Source organism: Perissodus microlepis, chromosome 16 (assembly GCF_051167445.1).
Source record: "Perissodus microlepis isolate ML-2025 ecotype Zambia chromosome 16, ASM5116744v1, whole genome shotgun sequence".
Lineage (NCBI taxonomy): Eukaryota > Metazoa > Chordata > Actinopteri > Cichliformes > Cichlidae > Perissodus > Perissodus microlepis.
Genome location: NC_140476.1, coordinates 13501434 through 13510122, shown reverse-complemented (window position 1 = coordinate 13510122; position 8689 = coordinate 13501434). Strand labels below are relative to the sequence as shown.

At 42.3% G+C, this 8689-nt stretch overlaps 1 pseudogene; it reads right to left on the bottom strand.

Moving 5' to 3' along the window:
- Positions 1 to 4791: 4791 nt before the first annotated feature.
- LOC146370515 (U2 spliceosomal RNA) lies at positions 4792 to 4891 on the bottom strand (annotated as a pseudogene).
- Positions 4892 to 8689: the final 3798 nt, after the last annotated feature.

Sequence of the window (8689 nt, the reverse complement as noted above, 5' to 3'; positions counted from 1 at the left end):
CCATGTGTTGCTCTCAACGTAACGAACAAGGCAAAACAAAAAAAACTTTCCTTCTTAGGCCTCTAAATTAAGTGGCTTCTAAGGAATGTCTTTCCATCTATCTTTGATTGTATCCCACCCCCATTTCAATTTCTCCAGCAGCCGCACTTTTTCTATTTCCTTCTCTACCAATCTACATACACTCTTGGCTGTCCATTTGTATGACCCCAAAATATACCCTTGCCGGGCCTTCCACAAATATAGTTTTACCAAGGACACTAATAACAAAGACTTTCCCTTTCGGTTACTTCCCTTCTCCCATCCCGTAAGGAACATTACTTCATCATACGAAATCCCTTTTAAACAAACATACTGCTTCTGCATTTCACCCCACACTTCCCCCGCAAAGGGGCATCCCCACATTACATGCTCTATTGTTTCTTCTGTTTGACATGTGCTTCTCGGACAGTTCTTATTATCACATAATCTATGTGCATGCATTATTGATCTTACCGGTATTTTTTTATGCAGCAGCAGCCAGTTAAAATCCCTGCAGCCGTTGCTCAGTCCCTTCTCCTGAGCTCGTATCCATACCTCCTCCTGCACCCATATATTTTGGGTGTGTATTTTCTGCACCATGGCTCTATACAATTTTTTATGATTCAACATGAGGTCTTTATCCTTATATTCCTGATGCTTCTCCCGCCATTTAATCATCCTTGAAAAATAGTCTGGTCTGCTTTCCGCCCTTGGCACCCTATTATCCCACTCGATCAATTGTCTCATGGGACCGGATAACCAAAAGCGGATCAAGACTTGGCATTTATGTACATTGGGCCTATTCAATAAGTTACATATATTGCTGTAATACATCACGTCCAATTTCAAGGGGATGTTAGGGACATCCCTCCCACCTTTTGGTATTGTCTGATACATAATTGTTCTTTTTACATATTCATACCCCCCCCAAATTAATTTGAAAATTCCCTGTGTTAATTTCTTCCTGTAAGTCTGTGGTATTGGGAAAACATATGCCAAATGCAATAGGGCAGGTAAAATGTCAGCTTTTACGGCCAGTACTTTGCCAGTTATAGTAAGCTTTCTTTTAGACCACATCCCCAATTTCTTTGAGATCTTCGCTATCTTCAAATCCCAGTTATAATTTGCATCCCCCCCTGGATTTCCAAAATCAATGCCCAGGACCCGCATGGGCCCTTCACACAAAGAAAGCCCGCAAAGCGTCTCTCTCCTACCTGCCCATCGTCCCAAAAATTTATATTTTGATTTCTCCTTATTGACCTTTGACCCCGCAGCGCTCTCAAAGGTCTGTATTGTTCGCATCATCTCCCTCACACTTCCATCATCTTCCAAGTAAAGAACTATGTCGTCAGCGTACTGGGAGATCTTCAACACCTCCCCCCCTGGCAAGGGCACTCCTCTAATTTTCTCGTTTCCTCTTATTGCACATGCTAAAGGTTCTACATATATAACATAGAGTAGGGCGGACAGGGGGCAGCCCTGCCGTAGCCCTCTCGTTTGTTGTACTTCCTCTGTTAAGTGTCCATTTATCTTTATCTTGCAGATTATGTCAGTATACATCATACTTATCCAATTCAAAAATTTTCCTCCTATATCAAAAGTTCTCATCACCCTCCATAAGAAATCATGATTGACCCTATCAAAAGCTTTTTCCTGATCAAGTGTTACGCATATTGTTGTCAAGTTCCTCTCTTCGATATATGTAAGCACATCTCTATGTAGTTGTAAGTTCCAACCAATCTGCCTGCCCTTTACCCCACATGTCTGGTCTGCATTAATAATAGCAGGCAAGACTCGGGCCAGGCGTCTTGCTAGAGTTCGACTCAAAATTTTGTAGTCCACACAGACCATTGAAAGAGGCCTATAATTTGAAAGCGCAGCAGGTGAACCTTTCTTATGTAGTAAACTTATCACACCCGTCCTCATACTCTTTGGCATTCCACCCGTTTCACACATTTCATCAAATACCTCCAACAAGTGGTCTCCGATGAGATCCCAAAAGGTGATGTAAAACTCCTTTGTGAGTCCATCTATCCCAGGTACCTTGTTATTCTTCATTGTCTTTATCGCCTCGTATAGTTCGTGGTTTGTTATGCTCCTTTCCAGAAGCTTCCTTGCGTCCTCTGGTAACCTCTCTTTCAGAAAACCCAAAACCATTTCTTGAGCCCCTCTATCTACTTCTTCCACACCAAACAATGAACTGTAGTACTCCTCTACCATCTTCAAAATATTGTCCCGTCCAGTAACCGATTTCCCTTCCCTTTCCAGTTCCATAATTGCCCCTTTTTCCTCTCTCTTTTTCATTTGAGCAAAAAAATAGGCCGAGCACTTCTCCTGTTGCATATACTCCTCCTGCATAAATTTAAACATTCTTGTTTTCGCCCTCTCCTGAAACAAGACCTCCTGTTCCTTTAATAATATATTCAGTTCCTCGCTCTCTTCCCAATTTTTTTCCTTATTCCTCTGAGCTTCTATCCCTGCAATCTTTTCCTGAAGCTTCTTAAAACCCTCTTTAGAAGCCTGCGCTCTCTGTGTACTATAAGCAATTGAAAAAATTTTTATTTTCTTTTTCGTTTCTTCCCACCACCTCCCTCTGTTTTCGTACAAACCTTTCAAATCCACCCAATTTCCGAAAATTCCTCTAAATCTTTCCCTATACTCATGTTCTGTCAGAATATCATTGTTCAATTTCCAATAAGCCTTACCAAAAGTTGCTTCTCCAAAACTTACCGTTGCCCAAATTGCTTTGTGATCTGTGAAGGGGGCAGAAATTGTCCCCCCTCCTGTTACCTTTTCCTTATCTCCTACCAATATATAATCCAATCTGCTCTTCATTCCCCGACTATTTTCCCATGTGTGACCAACCCGTTTGCCTAATATCTTTCCCATCGTATCCACCAGTCTATACTTAGTCATAAAATCTCTAAGCAAAGGCGATCCACCATCCTTATCAAGTGAGCAGTTTAAGTCTCCTCCCACAATGGTCACCTTACTTGTCATAAAGCAAATGTCCAGCCCAGCGAATAGTTCTCTGCGGGCCCGTGGTTCTGCATGTGCATAAATATTGACCGCGCGACAGTGAAGTCCAGCTTTCTTGATGTCCACCACCAATACTCTGCCTTGAATTACAGAAAAGGTGTCTATAATTTTGATACTTTTCCTCCCGCACAGGACTCCCACCCCTGATCCGTATACACTCCCCACACTCCATACTGCTTCACCTCCTCCCCACTCCTCGGTGAAAAGGAGTACGTCGCCTTCATCTCTTAAGTGTGCTTCCTGAACCATGCATATATCGAAATCACACACTGTCAAAAATTCATATACCGCTCTCCTTTTCCAGAAATTCCTCAATCCTCTAACATTTATAGACATTATTTTAATTTCACCCATTCGGCTTATAAGAGGATCAAGGAAAGACCAGTTTCCAAAAACTTACTCGCTGACCCAAACAGTGGCATAAGTTCACAGGATATAGCACCCCGCGGGGCCAGAGGAGCTTGCGCCACAAAGTAAGAGTGAGCACAGCCCTTCTTTCCCTCTGCTTTGCCGTTCATGGTGTAGACTGCATCCCCAAGCTTTCTTGGGAAAATAATGATTGTATTGTAAATTTATCCAAAACACCTTCGGTCTCACTTCCATCTTCCGTTTCGTTTTCGCTCATCGTAGCGCTCAAAGGAGTGTGCATGCACTCAGTTTGGGTCCCTTTCGGTGCGTGCCCTTCCGCCTCGCTGGTCGAAGGCTCCGCACCTACCTCTTTCCCATCTCCCCCCTCCGGGGTAGTGGTCGAGTCCCATCTCCTCCTTCTTTTTGCAGTCTTCCTCCCTGTTCTCTTAACCACTTTCCACGGCTGCTCTGCGGACTCTATGTCCTCACCCTTTCCTTTCCCTCCATCCACGTTGCTCCCCTCAGCCTCCAGTAGGGGGCCCTTCGTCCTCTTCTCTACCTCCTCCTCTGTCTCATCAGTCTTATTCTCTTCACCTGTCCGTGATTCCAAATCCACCACAGGTGCTCTCGCAGCTTCATTCCTGCTATCCTTTTCTTGCCCCAGAAAACCCTTTACTACCGCCGCATAGGGTCTGGGCTTCATGCAATCTCGTGCCATGTGTTCTTCAGACCCGCATAAGTGGCACCTCTTTGGTTCTGTGCAATCTCTTGTACTGTGGCCCATGCCATTACAGCTTCGGCACCTCACCTGGTCGCAGTGCTCAACGTCATGTCCTTTGCCACCACATTTCCTACAACTCAAGGGTTGGCCCGCATAAATAAGAAATCCTCTATCGGCACCGATAGAGAAAACCGCAGGCGGGTGTCGGAAACCGTCCTCGCTGTTTAAGTCTTCTTGTAATTTTATCCGGAATTGTCTCTTGCCTGTCCATATACTTAATCCATCTTTTATCATTCTTACCCCTGGAAACACTTTGACGTGCCTTTCCAGGAAGCACCTTATCGTCTCTTCCGATACCCACGGATTGTACATGTGTACAGTTAAGATTCTGTAATCACTTCTGTACAGTGGGGTCACCGCGTATCTTTTTAGGTCTTCGCTTACCGCTGTGTTGGCTTTCCGTCTCGCGTCCTCCGCTCTCTCTGTGGTAGTTAGCGTCACGTCATAATATTTCTTAGCTGTGCTCTGTTGTAGGCAATAGATCTCTTCTGGCTGTATGTTGAGAGCATCAAAGAGGATTCTTCTCCCAAAAGTTATCCGATCCTGGAAAGCAGCGTCTTTGTCGATCAGATCAAAACGTAATGTATTCTTCATTCCACTCCTTCTGTCCGTCTCTTCTCCATAACTGGCCGACGCAGTCGCCATATTGCTTCTCGATAAGAACAGATACTACACTTGATCTTAGCCAAAAGGCCGAGAAGCGATGTCGCATAAGACTCGGAGGAAACCGCCAGGTTCCTAGCGCCGTCTCTCTGACTCATGGTTTGGAAGCTGAACTGCTGATATTTTGTACTGAATTATTACACAAACAAGAGCAACCATTTTCCCTCACACGTCTTATATCGCTGGGTTTGTGTTGCGGTAAATTAAACTTGCGAGCATTTATAACACAAAAGTTATTGCGGCTTCCTGGACACGTGACACGCTTTGATCCAATAGAAGGACCAACAAATATTCACAAATATTTCCACTACATACACGCTAATTATAAATACACGCAATTTATTTGTCCATTTATAAAGTCTTTAGACTTTACTCAATGAAGCGGAGTGAAACCTGGAATGAATAAGGTGTTTTACAGATCGACTCATAATAAATATACGTCTTGTAGAGCCCCCTAGTGAAGGGGAGGGTAAACTGCACCACACTCAAAAACTGGTCTAGCAAGACTCAGGAGCTGGCTGGACTGAATTAAATGACACGGTCCTGGCTCAATGTCTTCGTATTTACAGATAAATTTACAAATTTATTTACAAATAAATAAATGAATGAAATGCGGTTTAAATTATAACATTGAGAAGAGTCCAGTTGACCGACGGTGACAGATATGAGAGCCAAAACAGAATTAAAGCGGGGGCAATGAACTGACATTCAGTTAGCTGGAACACCTCTCTCTCAGTCAATGTGGGAATAAACAGTTCTGTCTATGAAGAAGTCAGTAACTAATACTGGAAGCTGCGCGGCCACCTCACCTTGACGAAAATTTCGTGTATGAGTACGTGTCAGTTTACCTGAAGAGTTTCTGAAGAGTAGCTAGTTAGCTAGCTAAATTGACTAGACAACTGTGGACAGGAATTTCCGGCCCGGTAAAACTTGCTGTCAAAACTGCAGTCAATAAAATCAAAATTATCTCAAAAAAAGCAAACTTGAAATTTCGAGTTCTTAAGTCAAGATAACCCACCCTTTTTATTATTATTGTTTTGTATTATTATTATGATACTACAGAGACGGAAACAAGCTTCCACATACAACAAAAGCCTAGCTCCTTGCCCTACTATTATCTAAACATTTAAAATGATAAGGGCCATATTAACTTAGCCATGTCTGCTGCTGTTTATGTCTTCGGTCATTTGAAGGTCACGTGTTTCTAACGGTCATGCGCAAAGGTTGTAAGTCGTGAGAGCGTTTGCATACACAGTTTTTGACTTCATGACTAAAGCCCGTTAATTTCGCATTTATTTTTGAAAAGTATTTGTTCATAAACAAGATAGAAAATCGATTTAAGAGACTAAATAAATAAAAAATATCAATCAACAACATGTCATATTACAATAACTCTTAAACAGAACTTAATAATTTAAACACTATCTCCAAAAGTTGATTCTGTTCATCTGGACGTAGCGTTTTGTGGGAGAAACGTTTCGTCACTCATCCAAGTGACTTCTTCAGTCTCAGCTGACTGTTTCCCCAATCTTAAAAAACAGTACATTTGCATAATGACTGAAACCAGCCCACTGAGGGAACACTGGGCTGGGAGGTCAGTTTCTTAATCTTAATTAAGCAAATTCTTATGACCATTGATCAACAACCACTGACCAAAACCCACTGATCAATGGCCATGAGTACCATTCACAGAGAGTTGGGGAATGGCTGCAATCACAGCATTGTAAGATGGCGAAAGATGTACCCTTAGGCCCCCTCCTCGATTCAGAGATGGTCTTTCCCTTTTCACGTAAATGGCCTCCTTGACTCCGCACTCAAACCAGCGTTCCTCCCTGTCCAAGATGTGTACATCCTCTTCTGTGCTGTGCCATCCGCTTCGCCAGAGGTTGTTTGGTTTCCCTGATGTATAAATCCTGGCAATCCTCCTGGCACTTAACAGCGTACACTATGTTACTCTGTTTGTGTCGGGGGACCCGATCCTTGGGGTGGACCAATTTTTGGCGCAGCGTGTTTTGGGGTTTAAAAGCCACAGAGACCCGGTGTTTAGAAAAAATGTGTCTCGACTGCTCCGATACTCCTGACACATATGGGATCACTACAGGTTTTTTTGATTGACTGTGGATTTAAGCTGAAATAGCATTTTCTATCCCTCATGTAAACTAAGACCAAGTCTGGTAAGTCCGGAGCTCTGCAGAATTTCAGCAGGACTCTCCGCACCTTAAATGTAAAAGCATTAGCTCTTTTCTCAAAAATGCCCTTGTTACACCATTAGAATTGTAGATAGAATTTATATTCTCAATTTCTTTTTGGGGTTGAAGCGCCTGGGAAGGGATCTCAACCTCCACTCACATCTTCCTTCAGGTGATCTCAATGGGTCACATAATAGGGTGAGGCAAGGTCTCACAATGGTGTCACCCAAAACCTCTGCTGATAATGACCCACGCCTTTTTTCACACCTTGGTGCAGATGTCGAGGCACATGATCAATAGTGGGTCAACAACCCTGTTAAGAAACAATTCACTAGGGGTTAAATATCTGGGACTCTCCACCATTTGTGTTGATTCATGCTCAATCATCCAGGTAAGGAAATCCCAAAAAGTTAATTCTGTTCTTCTGGATGTAGTGTTTTCAGTGGGAGAAAAGTTTTGCCACTCACCCAAGTGACTTCTTCAGTGTCAGAAGTCACAGACTGAAGAAGTTGCTTTCAGATATGCTCTTCTGCATAGCTTGTTTGTATAAATGTTTTTTTTGTTACCTTTCTATCAGCTTGAAGCCATCTGGCCATTTCCCTCTGACATAACCAGGATTTTCACCCAGAGAACGCTTGCTCACTGGATATTTTCTCATTTCATCCCTGTAAACCCTGAAGATGGCTGTGCAGGAGACTCAGTACAGGAACAGGTGTACCTAATAAAGCGGTTGCTGAACGTATGAAGCATGAATTTACAGGACTATGCAGTAGTTTGTGCTATGTTCTTAGATTGTATAGATTTTGTGTTTTCCTATGCATATATTTTAGTGAGTATTATTTAGCTTGTCTCCATTTCATCAGTTTTGATGACTCAGTCTTTAATGAGTGATGAAAAGTCTTTATTCATTCATCACAAAGTTGAAGTGCTTGACTGACTATTCATGTTCTGACAAATGTGAGAAAGGATTTGATTGTCTTTTGCAGAGGCGAGTCTGTGATATGAAAAATGCCTCAACTGTTTTCAGAACTGCATTAAGAGTGGTGAGAATTACTTCTCTGCTGTGACAACTGAGCCAAATCCATTACGAAAAACTGGAGTCAAGATTAACATTAGTGACGTAATTTCCGTCAAATATGGCGGTCCGCCCAGTTGCCTTCTTTTAAAATGTGATCAGGCAGGATTGAAGACTCAAAAAGCCCAGAGACACCGGCCATAAGGTCGCTCTGCATTCAGCACTATTGACCGTTAACAGCGTTGCTTGTTTCACAGTAGCTGTTCTAATTTTCTTTCCAATTTCCGTTTTCCCTGCCAGCAAAGCTGTTCTGACTCAGTGGAACCATTAGCTAACAGCAAATAAGCTAACACAGTCAGTCCACAAAATTAGCTGACTGAATTCAGACTACTAAGTTTTTATATTGTAGACAATGGGTTATTCTGATGTATTTAAAATATTTATTTACTTGCATTTTTTGATACGATGCTCTGTATTGTATACAGATATTATAATAAAGGATAGTCTTTTAAATTTAAATAAAGACTTCTCTTGCTCAAGACCACTTAAAACCCCCCACTTACAATAAAGTCTGGCTCATTTAAATGAAATTTAAAGAAATGACAGGTGACTTGAGACTTTTGCAGTTATATAGTG